This window comes from Mus musculus, chromosome 1 (genome assembly GCF_000001635.26).
Source record: "Mus musculus strain C57BL/6J chromosome 1, GRCm38.p6 C57BL/6J".
Lineage (NCBI taxonomy): Eukaryota > Metazoa > Chordata > Mammalia > Rodentia > Muridae > Mus > Mus musculus.
In genome coordinates this window covers 30,682,380-30,702,002 of record NC_000067.6, presented here as the reverse complement: position 1 = coordinate 30,702,002, position 19,623 = coordinate 30,682,380, and the positions used below count along the sequence as shown (strand labels likewise).

The 19,623-nt window shown below is 40.9% G+C and overlaps 1 long non-coding RNA gene across 1 annotated transcript in view; it reads left to right on the top strand.

Annotated features, from left to right (window-relative positions):
- The first annotated feature begins 1,500 nt into the window (after positions 1–1,500).
- Positions 1,501–19,623, top strand: part of Gm39615 — a 66,865-nt gene continuing 48,742 nt past the window's right edge. Inside the window, exon 1 of the long non-coding RNA XR_865312.1 lies at positions 1,501–1,614. This is a non-coding gene — a long non-coding RNA (predicted gene, 39615). The remainder of the gene's footprint in view (positions 1,615–19,623) is intronic.

Genomic DNA, 19,623 nt, shown 5'->3' with positions numbered 1-19,623 from the left:
TCCCTTTGATGTTTTGTGACAGTCAATGTTGGCTTGTCCATGACAAACTATTGTTATGATATTTTCTCAATTCTAAGATTTCACAGCATGCGTTGGAAAACTGCTCCTTTAATTGATGGAGGAACATTTAAAAATATTAAGTATTTTCAGGGTGGTTTATCGTACCTAAGTGTATTTTTGAAATAAAGTTTATTAGAGCCAGGCGTGGTGATGCACGGCTTTAATCGCAGCACTTGGGAGGCAGAGGCAGGCAGATTTCTGAGTTCGAGGCCAGCCTGGTCTACAGTGTGAGTTCCAGGACAGCCAGGGCTATACAGAGAAACCCTGTCTTGAAAAACACAAACAAAAAAACAAAGAACAAAAAAACAAACGAAATAAAGTTTATTGCTGTACTTGTATACATACATGAGAGGTGAGAATACAGTGATCAATGTATCCTTGGGATCTGTTTTCTACAGAGGGTGCTGTACACAGTAACTGTAGTTGAGTGGACACCAGGGAGCACTGGGATAGCCAAAAATCCAATTTGGTTCTTCTCCTCTATTATGTATTTTAACGAAGTAAGCAGATGGTAGATGGATTTTTCTCCCTCTGGAAATGGCTGGTTTTGAAAGACTCCAGAATGCTAGTTTTCTAGGCACGGTTGTTGAGTACCATACCACGTCTTAAAATATACACTAAACTTTGCCAGGAAAATTAATCTACCCTGCAGCAGATGGATACATTTGTAAAAATACACAGCCACTGCTGGTGCCTCCAGCCTTCATCTGTAGATTCAAGTGTAAACATCTAGAATCTCTCTTTGTTCTTAGCTTCTTCTCAGTAATACAGAAGTAATTTCTTCTCACCACCCCTGCTCAATGCAATTAGGTTAGAGAGCCACATCACAATTGTTTTTATTGTTTGGTTTTTAACCGTTAACTAAGCTTCTTGGAGTGTGACTCCATGATGTTCGACTACGTCGTTTAGAGATAAAAGAAGTGTGGTTTTCCTTTAAAAGGGGTAAAATAAGCATTTCCTGAGCGATAGCTAAAAGTTACAGGTACTAGTGGTTTGCACAGAAGAAAATATACATGCTCTCCCCATCTGGACCAGGATAAAGGCACTCCATGCACGAACAAACCAAACTCTATCCAAATGGCTATGCAACATTTGGTTTATCCACCAGCAAAATATGAGTCTGTTTTCAATTCTTGCTTGTGGTGAGTCACTTAGGCATTTTACATAGATACTTAATTCTCACTAGCTTTATTTCTCTAATTCTCAGAGAAAAGTTGAGAATAAAAAAGACTTTTACCGTAAGGTAGGAAAACAGATGGCAACAAGGGAGATTATTAGTGCCAGCGAAGGAGGCAAGGCACAGAACACTCTGAAGCTGTGTGGGCTTTTTCCGAGGCACAATTCTTAGAAGCTACTGCCATCTTCTGGCTTTTCTAAGGAGGTGCGGAGGTGCTTTCATTCTAAATCACTTCGACATGCTGAGAGAGAGAGAGAGAGAGAGAGGGAGAGAGAGAGAGAGAGAGAGAGAGAGAGAGAAGACCATTCCTGCAGCATACAGATTCACAATGAAACATCTATATTACATTGTCATTTGTGACACAAGCTATGGATGTGGTAAGATCTCAGATTTGCTCACAATTCATGTTACATGACTTACATCGATTTACACTAGATCAAATGCCTGTAGCATATCGATTCCTGTTATAAAATCCTGTTATACGCATAAAAATACTACAGAATTGTATTTTGAGCAATCTTCTCATTCAATACTTTTGTTTAGCAATATGTTTCAGGTAATATATATATATTTCAGTCACTATATAACAATATGTAATATATAACATATAGCATAGCATATAACATATATCATATAATACATAATATATAATATAACTTGCAGGCTAAGGAAATGTTTCTTTTATTGTTTTAAACTATGATTTAAAAGATTAGTACTTGAAATGTAAGTTCCTTCAAAGTAATGAAAATCACAATTATCATACTTCTGCAGCTGTTAGGTGCTCCACCTAGACGACATTTTTCTGATACATTTCTGATGCATTTCTGATACATTTCTGATACATTTCTGATGCATTTCTGATGCATTTCTGATGCATTTCTGATACATTTCTGATACATTTCTGATGCATTTCTGATACATTTCTGATACATTTCTGATACATTTCTGATGCATTTCTGATACATTTCCTGAGATTGTGAAGGAAAGGCTTACTTTGGTTCATGAATTCAGAGGGTTGCAGTTTCATCATGGTGGAGTTTATAACAACGGGGGGGGGCATGCCATGCAATATAATATGATATGAATAATATAAGATAATATATCTAATCTAATCCGACCTCCAACCCAAACAATGCTACTCGCTGTTCCCATATGAATATTCCTTAATGTGTTTTGTGGCATCTCCTTCCCCTACATAAAGCTCTCCGCATGATGGCCATTTATCACCCCATTTATCTTGTTCTGATATGGACAAAATTTTGGTAATATATCTAAATTCTCACAGAAGTCCAAGAGTATGTGACAACTGTAAGATAATATGGAATTTCTTATTATTTTTGTCTTGTGACAAAACCAAATTTACTCTTAATACTATTTTAAATTTTAATTAATTTTTACATACATGGATGTTTTGCCTGCATGTATGTCTGTGTACCCTCTGTGTGTTTGATACCCTTGGAAGCCAGAAGAGGGCCAATCCTCTGTGATTGGAGTTACTCATTTTGAGTTCCTATGTGAGTGGTGGGAATTGAACCCAGGTCCTTTCGAAGAGTAATCAGTGTTATTAATCACTAAACCTGAGACTGCCAGACAATTCTGTCTCAACTTGCCACACACACACACACACACACACACACACACACACACACACACACACACACAATAAATTTAACACAAAAGGCTAATTATAAAGGATGAGCAGCGAAGAAGCAGAAGGATACCCAAACGTCTGAGCCTAGAGGACAAAAGCCTAACTAAGACTCAGAACCTCCGTGAGGATGCACCTTCTTACTGGGGCTGCTCAGAATGGGCACAGGGGTCCGGGAACTAGTAGGTGCTGCTGCCGCAGCTGTACAGGAGGGAAAACCAGCGCCCTAGCTTCTCTTTTTCCCCTATCGTTGTGTCTCAGGACATCTTCCTTGGGTAAGGACCATACAATTTGCACAGGTTGAGTTACGGATCGCAGGGCAAGCAACGGAAGCCTGATACTATCGATGATGGGGGCAGGTCTCGCCGTTGTGGTCTTATCCTCAGAAGTGTTGAAAAGGCCACTCTGCTGTTACACCTTTCTGCCTAGATGCTCTTTCCTTTCGTGTAGGAAAAACAGCTCTAAATTCTTCCTTCTGTGCTCTCCTTCCTCTTAGATAGCCTGGCAGCTGCGGGGAGGGGCGGGTCCATGACTGATGTAATGAGGAAGGAAAGCCTTTATTCCCTTAAGACTTGGCTCTGGTGGGTCTGCCATGTGGGACCTCCTCCATTAGCTCTTCTCATCTTTCCAATGGGTGCATGAGGTCATCCCCATGGCAGTGCGCATTCACGCGTGCGTGCGTGTGTGTGTGTGTACGTAGATGTGTATTCCCGTGAACGTGTACATGCATTTGTATGATAGGCCATATATATATATCAGTCTCATGGAGCACTGGGCAATGCTCCTTAGGAAAAAAATATTTTTAAATTCTTGAAGTTAAATATGTAAGATTATGAGATGAATCTACTTAATTGAAATATAATTAAGTTTAACACAAATTTTGTCATAAAAAGAAAACATATGCTTCTTTAATAATGCATTTAAATACAGTGTAGCAGCAGGTGTGATAATTACAACAATTTCAAACTGTGAGGAGCCGCAAAATATTTTAATGCAGTTTATAGCATTCATAATGAGATCTTACTTTTCTTGGTAACAAAATCACAGCTACTGATAATACTGTGGGTTTTTTCTTTTCCCTTCCTTCCTTCCTTCCTTCCTTCCTTCCTTCCTTCCTTCCTTCCTTCCTTCCTTCCTTCCTTCCCTCCCTCCCTCCCTCCCTCCCTTTTTCTTTCTACAACCCCTTCAATTTATAATGGAGGATTTACGTTTCTGCATTCACAGGTCACCAGTGACCCACCTGATTGTAGCAGCATTGTTTCCTTACTTGCAAGCTAATTCTTTTACCTTCAGTGTTTTCCTAGGCATCTTCTCTTCTCTGTGGCCTGTCTACACTGCCCAAGCTATCCTACCCTCCGGGCCCTGCCCACACTGCCCTGCACACTCTGCCTTCCTGCAACATTATCTCTGTGATACAGATTCTTAAAAATGCTGTCTCACCAGTTGAGAAGCCCTTGTGAGAGACCCATCAGTCTCTTTTTGCCAGCCAATTGCATCTATGCTTCAAATCTACGCCTTACAGAATGCTCAGATTCCAGGCTACCACACACCAGTGCTGATAGCTTTGGGTTGGGTATTGGCCACAAGGAACATCCTCAGCAAACAAGACTGTTTGAAATTATTCAGATGACCAGCAGAAGCCTTCGACATTGTAATAATTCCACATGTCTTGCAATAGGTACACCCTCTCTCCTACATTCAACTTTATGTGTGGTCTCCATTGCCTGTCTTCTTTCATTTGAAACTGTGACAGAAATTGTGCTTTGTATCTATCTAGGTGAGCTCTGGTGGAAATCACTCCGTTCTTCCACCAAAACAAACAAATAAACAGCAGCAACAGCAGCGGTAAGAGCAGTAACAACAAAACCCAAAACAACCTTAAGTCTTAACTATCCTCCCTGACATTCTTTCTATTCCTCCCTCCCTCCCTCTCTCTTATTGCTTTTGTTAGGTTGCATTTGCACTTCTGTCTTCTCGGCACTCACTAGACTCTCTCTGCATACACTGACATGGAAGGTTCATGAGAGTAGACTTTGCCATTTTTGTTCTCTGCTGAGTCTTAAGTGCTTAGAGTGTTGTCTGGGGTAGAAACACACTCTCTGTCCACCTTGTTTTTCTTCTTGTTCCTCCTGCTATTTGTCACTCTGGGTAATATTTTTAACCCAGTTTGTGTGGTTAAAATGTTACCTGACACAGGTGGCTGTGGATTACAATTCAGTAGGGAGGTTGCTAGGCATCTTGAAAGATTTTCTGGTTTTTGTGTCCAAAGCTCAGGGTCCTGGAAAGAGGGGCAAAATGTAAGCCCTCCTTAGGGATTGTCATAAAAATGTGTGCCCTTGGTTCATAGTAGTACTGTATGGGTGGTATAGTTTTCGAGTTTGTAAGGTATCCTGAAGGACAGCACCATGACCCTAAATGGTGGTCCAGGTAGTTCTGTCACAGTGTGTAATAGACATTTTGCTTTGGTATAAGGTTCACATTTTCAAAAAGATCTGTTTATTTTATGTAGAAGAATGTTTTGCCTGCCTGTATGCATGTGCACTGTTCAAATACCTGATATCCAGAGACACCAGAAGAGGGCACCAGATCCCATGGAATTGGATAGGTAATTGGCCTTGTGTGTGTTGGGACCTGAACCTGGGTCCTCTGAAAAAGCAGCAGGTGCTCCTAACTGCTGAGCCAGCTCTCTAAGCCCCAACATTCCTTTTATAGCATTAGGAAAGAAAGCAGGAACTTCTGAGGGATGCATTTCATAGGACCATGATTTGTCCTAATATATTGTTCCATAAAGTTGGTCTGTTGGTTAGAAGTTACACTGGGCCAGACACCATAACAGTTTATATTCCATCAACTATGTTCATTACTAGAAATGCCCCAAGAACCATTTTATTAGGAAATATTTATAAATTATGGTCACTGCTGCTCTGCCATTAATGCAACACTAGTGTTAGAATGCTGCCTTTTTTAAAATATTTTTTTATTACATATTTTCCTCAATTGCATTTCCAATGCTATCCCAAAAGTCCCCTGTCTTAGTCAGGGTTTCTATTCCTGCACAAACATCATGACCAAGAAGCAAGTTGGGGAGGAAAGGGTTTATTCGGCTTACATTTCCATACTGCTGTTGATCACCAAAGGATGCAGGACTGTAACTCAAGCAGGTCAGAAAGCAGGAGCTGATGCAGAGGCCATAGAAGGTTGTTCTTTACTGGCTTGCTCAGCCTGCTCTCTTATAGAACCCAAGACAACCAGCCCAGAGATGGTCCCACACACAAGGGGCCTTTCCCCCTTGATCACTAATTGAGAAAATGCCTTACAGTTGGATCTCATGGAGGCATTTCCTCAACTGAAGCTCCTTTCTCTGTGATAACTCCAGCTGTGTCAAGTTGACACAAAACTAGCCAATACATCCCCCATACCCTCCCCCCAACTCCCCTACCCACCCATACCCACTTTTTGGCCCTGGTGTTCCCCTGTACTGGGGCATATAAAGTTTGCGTGTCCAATGGGCCTCTCTTTCCAGTGATGGCCGACTAGGCCATCTTTTGATACATATGCAGCTAGAGTCAAGAGCTAAGGGGTAGAGGTTAGTTCATAATGTTGTTGCACCTACAGGGTTGCAGATCTCTTTACCTCCTTGGATACTTTCTCTAGCTCCTCCATTGGTCTACAGCCCACACTTTGGTCTTTATTCTTCTAGAGTTTCATGCGTTTAGCAAACTATATCTTATATCTTGGGTATCCTAAGTTTCTGGGCTAATATCCACTTATCAGTGAGTACATATTGTGTGAGTTCCTTTGTGATTGGGTTACCTCACTCAGGATGATGCCTTCCAGGTCCATCCATTTGCCTAGGAATTTCATAAATTCATTCTTTTTAATAGCTGAGTAGTACTCCATTGTGTAAATGTACCATATTTTCTGTATCCATTCCTCTGTTGAGGGGCATCTGGGTTCTTTCCAGCTTCTGGCTATTATAAATAAGGCTGCTATGAACATAGTGGAGCATGTGTCCTTCATACCGGTTGGGACATCTTCTTGATATATGCCCAGGAGAGGTATTGAGGGATCCTCCAGTACTACTATGTCCAATTTTCTGAGGAACCGCCAGACTGATTTCCAGAGTGGTTGTACAAGCCTGCAATCCCACCAACAATGGAGGAGTGTTCCTCTTTCTCCACATCCTCGCCATCATCTGCTGTCACCTGAGTTTTTGATCTTAGCCCTTCTGACTGGTGTGAGGTGGAATCTCAGGGTTGTTTTGATTTGCATTTCCCTGATGATTAAGGATGCTGAACATTTTTTTTTCAGGTGTTTCTCTGCCATTAGGTATTCCTCAGGTGAGAATTCTTTGTTCAGTTCTGAGCCCCATTTTTTAATGGGGTTATTTGATTTTCTGGAGTCCACCTTCTTGAGTTCTTTATATATATTGGATATTAGTCCCCTATCTGATTTAGGATAGGTAAAGATCCTTTCCCAATCTGTTGTTGGTCTTTTTGTCTTATTGACGGTATCTTTTGCCTTGCAGAAGCTTTGCAGTTTCATGAGGTCCCATTTGTCAATTCTCGATCTTACAGCACAAGCCATTGCTGTTCTGTTCAGGAATTTTTCCCCTATGCCCATATCCTCGAGGCTTTTCCCCACTTTCTCCTCTATAAGTTTCAGTGTCTCTGTTTTTATGTGAAGTTCCTTAATCCACTTAGATTTGACCTTAGTACAAGGAGATAGGAATGGATCCATTAGCATTCTTCTACATGATAACAACCAGTTGTGCCAGCACCATTTGTTGAAAATGCTGTCTTTCTTCCACTGGATGGTTTTAGCTCCCTTGTCGAAGACCAAGTGACCATAGGTGTGTGGGTTCATTTCTGGGTCTTCAATTATATTCCATTGGTCTACTTGTCTGTCACTATACCAGTACCATGCAGTTTTTATCACAATTGCTCTGTAGTAAAGCTTTAGGTCAGGGATGGTGATTCCACCAGAGGTTCTTTTATCCTTGAGAAGAGTTTTTGCTATCCTAGGTTTTTTGTTATTCCAGATGAATTTGCAGATTGCTCTTTCTATTTCTTTGAAGAATTAAGTTGTAATTTTGATGGGGATTGCATTAAATCTTAGATTGCTTTTGGCAAGATAGCCATTTTTACAATGTTGATCCTGCCAATCCATGAGCATGGGAGATCTTTGTATCTTCTGAGATCTTCTTTAATTTCTTTCTTCAGAGACTTGAAGTTCTTATTATACAGATCTTTCACTTCCTTAGTTAGAGTCATGACAAGATATTTTATATTATTTGTGACTTCTGATAATGGTGTTGTTTCCCTAATTTCTTTCTCAGCCTGTTTATTCTTTGTGTAGCGAAAGGCCATTGACTTGTTTGAGTTAATTTTATATCCTGCTACTTCACTGAAGCTATTTATCAGTTTTAGGACTTCTCTGGTGGAATTTTTAGGATCACATATATACTATCATATCATCTGAGTTTGATTATTTCCTGCTGTCTACTGCTCTTGGGTGAATTTTCTTCCTTATCTTCTAGAGCTTTTAGATGTGTTGTCAAGCTGCTAGTGTGTGCTCTCTCCAGTTTCTTCTTGGAGGCACACAAAAAAAGTCAAATGATATGTACTCACTGATAAGTGGATATTAGCCCAGAAATTGTAAAAATGGCTATCTTGCCCAGAAACTTAGTATCCCTGAGATATAAGATACAATTTGCAAAACACATGAAACTGATTAAGAAAGAAGACCAAAGTGTGGACACTTTGCCCCTTCTTAGAATTGGAAACAATCACCCATGGAAGGAGTTACAGAGACAAAGTTTGGAGCTGTGACAAAAGGATGGACCATCTAGAGACTGCCATATCCAGGGATCAATCCCATAATTAACCTTCAAACGATGACACCATTGCATACACTAGCAAGATTTTGCTGAAAGGACCCAGATATAGCTGTCTCTTGTGAGACTATGCCGGGTCCTAGCAAACACAGAAGTGGATGCTCACAGTCAGCTATTGGATGGATCACAGGACCCCCAATGGAGGAGCTAGAGAAAGTACCCAAGGAGCTAAAGGGAACTGCAATCCTATATGTGGAACAACAATATGAACTAAGCAGTACCCCGGAGCTCTTGTCTCTAGCTGCATATGCATAGTCGGCCGTCACTGGAAAGAGAGGCCCATTGGACACACAAACTTTAAATGCCCCAGTACAGGGGAACGCCAGGGCCAAAAAAATGGGAATGGGTGGGTAGGGAAGTGGGCGGGAGGGTATGGGGGACTTTTGGGATAGCATTGGAAATGTAATTGAGGAAAATACATAATAAATTAAAAAAAATTAAAAAAAAAAGAATGAGTTGGGTAGAGTACCTTCTACTTCTATTTTGTGGAATAGTTTGTGCAGAAATGGAATTATCTTCCTTAAAGGTCTGATAGAACTCTGCACTAAACCCATCTGGTCCTGGGCTTTTTTTGTCTAGAAGACTATTAATGAGTGCTTCTATTTCTTTAGGGGATATGGGACTGTTTAGATCGTTAACTTGATCCTGATTTAACTTTGGTACCTGTTATCTGTCTAGAAATTTGTCCATTTTGTCCAGGTCTTCCAGTTTTGTTGAGTATAGCCTTTTGTAGAAGGATCTGATGGTGTTTTGGATTTCTTCAGGATCTGTTATGTCTCCTTTTTCATTTCTGTTTTGTTAATTAGGATGCTGTCCAGGTGCCCTCTAGTGAGTCTAGCTAAGGGTTTATCTATCTTGTTGATTTTCTCACAGAACCAACTCCTCATTTGGTTAATTCTTTGAATAGTTCTTCTTGTTTCCACTTGGTTGATTTCGCCCCTGAGTTTGATTATTTCCTGCCGTCTACTCCTCTTGGGTGAATTTGCTTCCTTTTTTTTCTAGAGCATTTAGATGTGTGGTCAAGCTGCTAGTGTGTGCTCTCTCTAGTTTCTTTTTGGAGGCACTCAGAGCTATGAGTTTCCCTCTTAGAAATGCTTTAATTGTGTCCCATAGGTTTGGGTATGTTGTGGCTTCATTCTCATTAAACTCTAAAAAGTCTTTAATTTCTTTCTTTATTCCTTACTTGACCAAGGTATCATTGAGAAGAGTGTTGTTCAGTTTCCACGTGATCATGGCTTTCCATTATTTATGTTGTTATTGAAGATCAGTCTTAGGCCATGGTGGTCTGATAGGATGCATGGGACAATTTCAATATTTTTGTATCTGTTGAGGCCTGTTTTGTGACTAGTTATATGGTCAATTTTGGAGAAGGTCCCATGAGGTGCTGAGAAGAAGGTATATCCTTTTGTTTTAGGTTAAAATGTTCTGTAGATATCTGTTAAGCCCATTTGTTTCATAACTTCTGTTAGTTTCACTGTGTCCTGTTTAGTTTCTGTTTCCACGATCTGTCCACTGATGAAAGTGGTATGTTGAAGTCTCCCACTATTATTCTGTGAGGTGCAATGTGTGCTTTGAGCTTTACTAAAGTTTCTGTAATGAATGTGGCTGCCCTTGCATTTGGAGCATAGATATTCAGAATTGAGAGTTCCCCTTGGAGGATTTTACCTTTCTTTGATGAGTATGTAGTGTCCCTCCTTTTCTTTTTTGATAACTTTGGGTTGGAAGTCGATTTTATTTGATATCAGAATGGCTACTCCAGCTTGTTTCTTCAGACCATTTGCTTGGAAAATTGTTTTCCAGCCTCTGAGGTAGTGTCTGTCCTTTTCCCTGAGATGGGTTTCCTGTAAGCAGCAGAATGTTGGGTCCTGTTTGTGTAGCCAGTCTGTTAGTCTATGTCTTTTTATTGGGGAATTGAGTCCATTGATATTAAGAGATATTAAGGAAAAGTAATTGTTGCTTCCTATTATTTTTGTTTTTAGGGTTGGCATTCTGTTTTTGTGGCTGTCTTCTTTTTGGTTTGTTGAGGGATTACTTTCTTGCTTTTTCTAGTGCATGTTTTCCATCCTTGCATTGGGTTTTTTCTGTTATTATCCTTTGAAGGGCTGGATTCGTGGAAAGATAATGTGTGAATTAGGTTTTGTCGTGGAATACTTTGGTTTCTGCATCTACGGCAATTGAGAGTTTCTGGGTTTAGAAGCCTGGGCTGGCATTTGTGTTCTCTTAGTGTCTATATAACATCTGTCCAGGATCTTCTGGCTTTCATAGTCTCTAGTGAAAAGTCTGGTGTAATTCTAATAGGCCTGCCTTTATATGTTACTTGACCTTTCTCTCTTACTGCTTTTAATATTCTATCTTTATTTAGTACATTTGTTGTTCTGATTATTATGTGTCGGGAGGAATTTCTTTTCTGGTCCAGTCTATTTGGAGTTCTGTAGGCTTCTTGTATGTTCATGGGCATGTCATTCTTTAGGTTTGGGAAGTTTTCTTCTATAATTTTGTTGATATTTGCTGGCCCTTTAAGTTGAAAATCTTCATTCTCATCAACTCCTATTATCCGTAGGTTTGGTCTTCTCATTGTTTCCTGGATTTCCTGGATGTTTTTAGTTAGGATCTTTTTGCGTTTTGTATTTTCTTTGATTGTTGTGCAGATGTTCTCTATGGAACATCTGCACCTGGGATTCTCTCTTTCCTCTCTTGTATTCTATTGCTGATGCTGGCATCTATGTTTCCAGATTTCTTTCCTAGGGTTTCTATCTCCAGTGTTGCCTCACTTTGGGTTTTCTTTATTGTGCCTACTTCCCTTTTTATGTCTTGGATGGTTTTATTCAATTCTGTGGGGAGCCGCCCTCACATTCGCCGTTGCAAGATGGTGCTGACATCCTGTGTTCTAAGTGGTAAACAAATAATCTGCGCATGTGCCAAGAGTAGTTCACCCCATGTGCTCTGCCTTCCCCATGACGACAACTCGGCCGATGGGCTGCAGCCAATCAGGGAGTAATACGTCCTAGGCGGAGAATAATTCTCCTTAAAAGGGACGGGGTTTCGCCATTCTCTCTCTGGCTCTTGCTTCTTGCTCCTGAAGATGTAAGCAATAAAGCTCTTGCGCTCTTGCGCTCTTGCCCTCGCTCTTGCTCTCTTGCACTCTTGCTCCTGAAGATGTAAGCAATAAAGTTTTGCCGCAGAAGATTCCGGTTTGCTGCGTTCTTCCTGGCCGGTCGCGAGAACGCGTGTAAGAGTTGGTGCTGAAACCCGAGACGAGAAAACCCGGGATGAGAAATCCTGGGATGAGAAAACCCGGGACGGTTACCATCACCGGTGCAAGGAAGATCCCTCATTCCGGAACCAGAACTGCGGGTCACGGTCATAAAGGTTCCGGTAAAACAGACTGTTGAGAAGGATCCGGTGTGGATTCAGAACTCTTCAGCTGGGGAACGGTGGTAATGAAGTGTTCCCGTAACACAGACTGTTGAGAAGGATTCAACTGCGTGAATTCAGAACTCTTCAGCTGGGGAACAGGGTACCCATAAGTATAGCTTTACAAGGTAAGTCTGGTCTTGAACTTTCTAACGAAATTCAAGACAGTCTATCAGAAGTAAAGTGGGGAATAGCTTTACAAGGTACGCCTGGCCTTGAACTTTCTAACGAAATTCAAGACAGTCTATCAGAAGTAAAGTGGGAAATAGCTTTACAAGGTATGTTTGGCCTTGAACTTTCTCTAGTGTTAGGAGCCTTTTTGTTCCTTTTCACATGTTATCAAGCGGTTAAGGCAGGGCTGAAAATTCTGGATGAAATTCAGGGCAATCTATCAGAAGTAAAGCGGGGAGAGAGAGTAGGAGCAAAGAGGAAATATGGTTCACAAAATAAGTATACAGGCCTTTCCAAGGGTCTTGAACCTGAGGAAAAGTTTAGGTCAGGTAAGAATACCTGGGGAGAGATTGGAAGGAAGGAGAAGGAAAAAGAAAAGAAAAAAGATCAATCAGCGGAGGCTTCTAGGAGAAGGAGCCTATACTCATCACTAGATGAGCTCAAGGAGCCAGTTCTTAGTAGTTCTGAATCAGATGAAAAGGCTATTAGGGCCTGGAAGGCGCTCTCCCGAGCAGGTGAAGCCACTGGACAACTAACAAAGATCGTCCAGAGACCTCAGGAGTCATTCTCAGATTTTGTGGCCAGAATGACAGAGGCAGCAGAGCGTATTTTTGGAGATTCAGAGCAAGCCGCACCTCTGGTAGAATAGCTCATTTATGAGCAAGCCACGCAGGAATGCAGAGTGGCCATAGCCCCAAGAAAGAACAAAGGCTTACAAAACTGGCTTAGGGTTTGTCGGGAGCTTGGGGGACCTCTCATTATGCGTTACTTCCATTCAGTATGAGAAATTTACTAGGGCAGCTAATTTGTCAAAAAGTCTTTCTCAGTATATGTTACAGAATTGGACGGCTGAATTTGAACAGACCCTTCGGGAATTGAGACTTGCCATCATTCAGGTCAACTCCACGTGCTTGGACCTGTCCCTGACCAAAGAATTACCCAATTGGATCTCCTCAGCATTTTCCTTTTTTAAAGAATGGGTGGGATCGATATTATTTGGAGATACATTTTGCTGTGGATTAGTGTAGCTTCTCTGGTTGGTCTGTAAGCTTAAGGCCCAAACTAGGAGAGACAAGGTGGTTATTGCCCAGGCACTTGCAGCTCTAGAACATGGTGCTTCCCCTGATATATGGTTATCTATGCTTAAGCAATAGGTCGCTGGCCATTCAGCTCTTGCACCCCACGAGGCTAGTCTCATTGCACGGGATAGAGTGAGTGTGCTTCAGCAGCCCGAGAGAGTTGCACGGCTAAGCACTGCAGTAGAAGGGCTCTGCGACATATATGAGCCTATTCTAGGGAGACATGTCATCTTTCAAGAAGGTTGAGTGTCCAAGTGTCCTTCTCCCCAGGTAAAACGACACGGGACCAGACCAGGACCCCTCTAGGTGATGAGCCTGGGAGGAGGTTATGTGTACGGCTCCTTTACCTGCACACTGGGGATTTGACCTCTATCTCCACTCTCATTAATATGGGTGGCCTATTGCTCTTATTAAAAGAAAAGGGGGATCTGTGGGGAGCCGCCCTCACATTCGCCGTTGCAAGATGGCGCTGACATCCTGTGTTCTAAGTGGTAAACAAATAATCTGCGCATGTGCCAAGAGTAGTTCACCCCATGTGCTCTGCCTTCCCCGTGACGACAACTCGGCCGATGGGCTGCAGCCAATCAGGGAGTAATACGTCCTAGGCGGAGAATAATTCTCCTTAAAAGGGACGGGGTTTCGCCATTCTCTCTCTGGCTCTTGCTTCTTGCTCCTGAAGATGTAAGCAATAAAGCTCTTGCGCTCTTGCGCTCTTGCCCTCGCTCTTGCTCTCTTGCACTCTTGCTCCTGAAGATGTAAGCAATAAAGTTTTGCCGCAGAAGATTCCGGTTTGCTGCGTTCTTCCTGGCCGGTCGCGAGAACGCGTGTAAGAAATTCCATCACCTGTTTGGTTGTGTTTTTCTGCAATTCTTTAAGGAATTTTTGTGTTTCCTCTTTAAGGTCTTCTACCTGTTTTGCTGTGTTCTCCTGTATTTCTTTAAGTGAGTTATTAAAGTCCTTCTTGATGTCCTCTACCATCATCATGATATATGCTTTTAAATCCGGGTCTAGCTTTTGGGGTGTGTTGGGGTGCCCAGGACTAGGTGGCGTGGGAGTGCTGCGTTCTGATGATGGTGAGGGGTCTTGATTTCTGTTAGTAGGATTCTTACGTTTGCCTTTCGCTATCTGGTAATCTCTGAAGCTAGTTGTTATAGTTGTCTCTGGCTAGAGCTTGTTCCTCAGGTGATTAAGTTAGCCTCTATCAGCAGACCTTGGAGACTAGTTCTCTCCTTAGTTTCAGTGGTCAGAGTACTCTCTGCAGGCAAGCTCTCTTCTTGCAGGGAAGGTGCCCAGATATCTGGTGTTCGAACCTGCCTCTTGTGTTCCACTCACCAGAGGTCTTAGGATCTCGTGGGGGATCCCCAGTGGGTTCTTGCGGGTGTCCAGAGACTCTGTGGGCAAGGAACCCCGGTGCTGGAGTGGACTGGAAGGGACTTGTGCCCCTGATCAGGCTGGGTTAACTGCTTTCCTAGTTAATGCAGTCTCAGGTCTCGAGAAATTGGATTGGAGCAGACGCTGTGTTCCACTCACCAGAGGTCTTAAGATCCCGTGGGGGATCCTGTGTGGGTCCTTGCAGGTTTCTGGAGACTCCGCGGGCAAGGCACCCTGGTGCTGGAGTGGACCGGAAGGCTGATTGCTGCCTTTTAAGCTCAGGAAGTAAGTCAGAATCTAGGTTGCCTGTTATTGGGAAATGTGTCCTTAAATGCAGCTCTATTCATATCACTTAGATGGGCTCCAGACTACACTTTTTTTTTTTTTTTTAGTTTTTCAAGACAGGGTTTCTCTGTGTAGCACTGGCTGTTCTGGAACTCACTCTGTAGACCAGACTGGCCTCAAACTCAGAAATCCTCCTGTCTCTGCCTCCCAAGTGCTGGGATTAAATGTATGTGCCACCAACCTGCTAAATCTTCCACATTTCTGTCATCAAAAAATACATGTGATTCTTTTCTTGGATTTTTTTCTGATAACAGGTCTCATTGCTCTTTCTAAGTTCCCAACAGCTTGGAAAAGGTTGGTTGTTTGGTTTCACTTCAGTTTGGTTTCTCTCATTCTCAGGGAGCTTGAGGCTTTTGCCTTTAACACACTGGCTACCTGAGACCTTTCTGCTTATTTTTATTCATGTTTGTTTCAAGTTTATTTTATTTTGTCAGTTCTCAAGATCTCCTAGCCTGTCATATTACTCTTTAATCTGTCCTATCACAAATATGTTCCTCAAGTCCATGCTTTATCTATTTAGATATGATACCCTTTTCAATTCAAATTAGGGAAAATGTTTTCTGAACATTTCCTTTTATAGTTTATAATTTTTCTTTCGATTAAAGACCTTTGCCTCCACCCCTAGGTTGTATATGTGGCTTTGAAGATTTGGTTCTGAAGTGTTCATTTTTCTGTTATGTCGATATTTAATAATTCTGGATTTTTTGTTTGTTTGTTTCTAAGAACAATACAACTTCGTTTTGTCAGTTGGATGATCAGTTGTGCCATCTTTATTTATTATGACAAACATTCAGAATGGAATAAAGCACCAAATTTAATGTGAGCTGGAATCTCGGAGATCTTTTATTCCATTCTCTCTTAAGCCATAGACACCAATACTGTGCTGATCACATGATGGTGATGAGTGCTCTCTGACCTCTGGCATTGCAAGTTTTCTTGTTACATTTATTTTGTTATTGTACTTTTATGAGATATCATGTGCTGCCATGGTGCATATGGTTATACATCAAGTTCAAAGGACTTGACATTTTGTCTGATGCTTCCCATTTTATATTCAATAAAATGATACTTTATAGTATTTTTCATTTAAGAATATAGCCTGTTTTAAGCCATTTATATATTTTATTATCACCAAGGTTTTATATTTTTCTTCAAAGTTGTCTTGGACATTTTTTTATTAAATTTATTCTAAGCATTTTTATGACCACAACTTTAAGCAGAAACATTTCCAATTTTGGTTTTGAAGTGAGATTTGAAAGCGTTACAAGATGTTAAAATAGAAGTTGCATCAAGTCAGGTCATCGTGACCGTGATTCACAAAACTGGAGGCTGGAATTCAGCTGCTGTTTCTTGAATTCCTCACCCTCTCTGAGGCTACACAAGGTTTAGACAGCTTGGATGTCTCAGATAAAGGCAGAGGGATTTTTGCAACACAGCTTGGTGGTCTTAGCATCCTTCTGTGAAGTTACCAAGGAGGGAAATCCTTACTCTAGGAAACAACAGGGCCAAGGGAGTAAACCTATGAAGGCCAACTTGTCCCATGTTGGCACTGCAAAGACACTTACCTGGACTGACCACAGGTTGGACAGGTGATGAGATGCTGAACCAGTTCAGGCAGTGCAGCCAGGGATAAAATACCAAAAGCAGAAACTCTTTGTGCTTGTACAGCTGAGGTCCACGGGGAATACCAAACAAGGTCTTCCTCCCTCCCCCTCCCAGATGGATTCACTGAAGAATTCAATAGACTTTTAAGGAAGAAGTAAACAGTATTCCTTGTCAAATATTTACATAAAATAGAAAAAGGGAGGCATGCACCCAAACTCTTTTTGTGAAACCAGTATTATTCTGATATCAACATATAAAGACACAATAAAAAATTATAGGCAAAATTTCATAGATATAAAATTTCTCAATAAAACACTTGCAGATTGAATTCAGCAACACATATAAAACATTACTATGATCAAGTTGACTTTATTTGAGAGATGCTGGGGTGCTTCACCATATGCAAATAAAGATGTAATGCAGTTAATAAATGAACTGACTAAGAGATATCACACGCTCACTTTAGCAGATACAGAAAGGCTTTTTCCACTATAAATTTGGGCTTTTCTCATTTTGGACTATCATGAATAAAGTTCTTAAAAATGTTTATGTACACATTCTTATACAGAAAAACATTTTCATTTCTAATGTTTATATACCTCAGAGTAGAATTGATGGATCATGTTGTACAGTCTCACATTTCAAGGAGTTGCCGAAGTCTTTCTATATTGCTTATACCAACTTATAATTCTATGAGAAATGTATGAAATACCAACAAATGCTAGAACATGGAAAAACTTCGGAAGTGTTGTGCTATGTAAAAGAAACCACTTAACAAATATGACTTGGTTTCTATTAAGTACCCAGAGTAGGCAATTTTATAGAAACAGAAACATTAAGAGTTGCTTGGAGCTAAAATGTTAGGCTATTGGGGATGAAAACTGACAGGAAGAGATTTGTTTTCAGGGTGATGAGACTATGCTGCAGACAAGCAGGAGTGATGGCTAAGCTCAACTGTATGTTTGAAAAGGACAACTCAATAAAGCTATACAAACACCAGGGCAAGCTGGGAAAATCCTTTTAATCACAATGTGTGTGAGAGCAAACACGTTCTTCCCAACTACAAAGAGTTTAGACAGAAATACCAGGCATAGACAAGGCATGGAAGCAAATATTTAACAAAAATCTGATTGGCTGTGGTGAGCCTTGGCAGGGAAACCTTTATGTACAGCTAGAGTTGATTTATGTGTTGTGAATTAGGAAGATGTAAACAGCCGCTCAAGTAGATACTGAATTCAAGGGGAAATGGAGGCACACTACATACTTAAAATTCTCAGAGTAAACTAAAATGGACACTGCAATAGTTAATATTGATTGATAACTTGTTGTGGATAGCCTTGGGGCTAATTATATTTGATGTTAATTCCATTCTCCTGTGAGGGGTTGTGAACAAGGAATGAGTCAGCACTCAGGTGATTTCCTGTAAACCCGCTTCCCACTTTAATTTTTAAAATAAAGGAGAGCTGATGATTGGACAGATAAAAGGGAAGGTGGGGGAGAGAAGGAGAAAATGGAAGAGGGAGAGGACGCAGAGGAGGAAGAAGAAGAAAAGGCGAGCACAAACACATGGCCTGGAGAATCTGTAAGTTCTAAGGGGGTCTCATAGATGTGGAAGATGGCAGTGTAGTGGTTAATCTGCCCAAGCTAGGCACACATCAAGTATTCATATTAACTGTGTTGTGTTTTCATTGCCGGGGCATATTTGGGATGGAGAAATTTACCGCAATAATAACTTGACATAAGTTTTTAGAATCATGCAGGAAACAAAGATCTGGGCTTTTGTGTGAGGGAATTTGGGTTAATTGAGGTGGGTAAAATAATTCCATTGACCATGTGCTCAGACTGAATAAAAAGAAAAAAGTGTGATGCACAGCAGCGTTCCAAGGCCCTGCTTTCTGATTGTGTATTCGATTTGTCTCACCACCCCCTGCTTTGACTGCCATGCATTTTCTACCATGGTAGAATGTACCCTTGAACTATTAGCAAAATTAGCACTACCAGCAAAAATAAACCTTTATCCTAAGCTTTTCTTTCTTTTAGGTCTTTGGTCCCTGCAAGAGAATAAACTAATATAGAAAAGTAGTACTGAGAAATGAGCAATTAATCAATTGCTGAGATTAATCCGACCATGTGGTGCATAGGCCTTTTGAACTCAATTACAAGAGGTATTTGGAAGAGTTTGGATCCTGAGTCTAGATTTCTTTTCTTTTCTTTTTTTTTTTCCTATTTCTTTTTCTTTTTTTTAAAACAACTTTTTAAACAATTTCTGAAGGACCATTTTCAATAGATGGAGTGTGGGATGGGTTGTATATGCTCTGCTGAGGGAGTGGCACTATTTGGAGGTGTGGCCCTGTTGGAGTAGGTGTGTCACTGTGGTGTGGGTTCACACCCTAGCTCTCACCCTAGCTGCCTGGAAGTCAGTATTCTGCTAGAAGCCTTCAGATGAAGATGCAGAACTCTCAGCTCCTCCTGCACCATGCCTGCCTGGATGCTACCATGCTCCTGCTTTGATGATAATGGACTGAACCTCTGAACCTGTAAGCCAGCCCCAATTAAATGTTGTTCCTTATAAGTCTTGGTCATGGTGTCTGCTCACAGCAGTAAAACCATATCTAAGACAGAGAGCAAGTGGTATTGCGAAGATTCAGGCTTCTGCTCATTTCTGAAATTTTTTTTTCGATAAATTTTTTCAAAAATTCAAATTCAAAAAGTGTTTCAAAAGTAAACAAATATTTATAAAGTCTCATTTATTAATAATTTAAGAATATAATATATTATAATATGTTATATTATAGTAATTAATATTCCTGTTTCTGCAGAGATAACATCTGAGTCCTGAATGAAGGAATAAATTCTT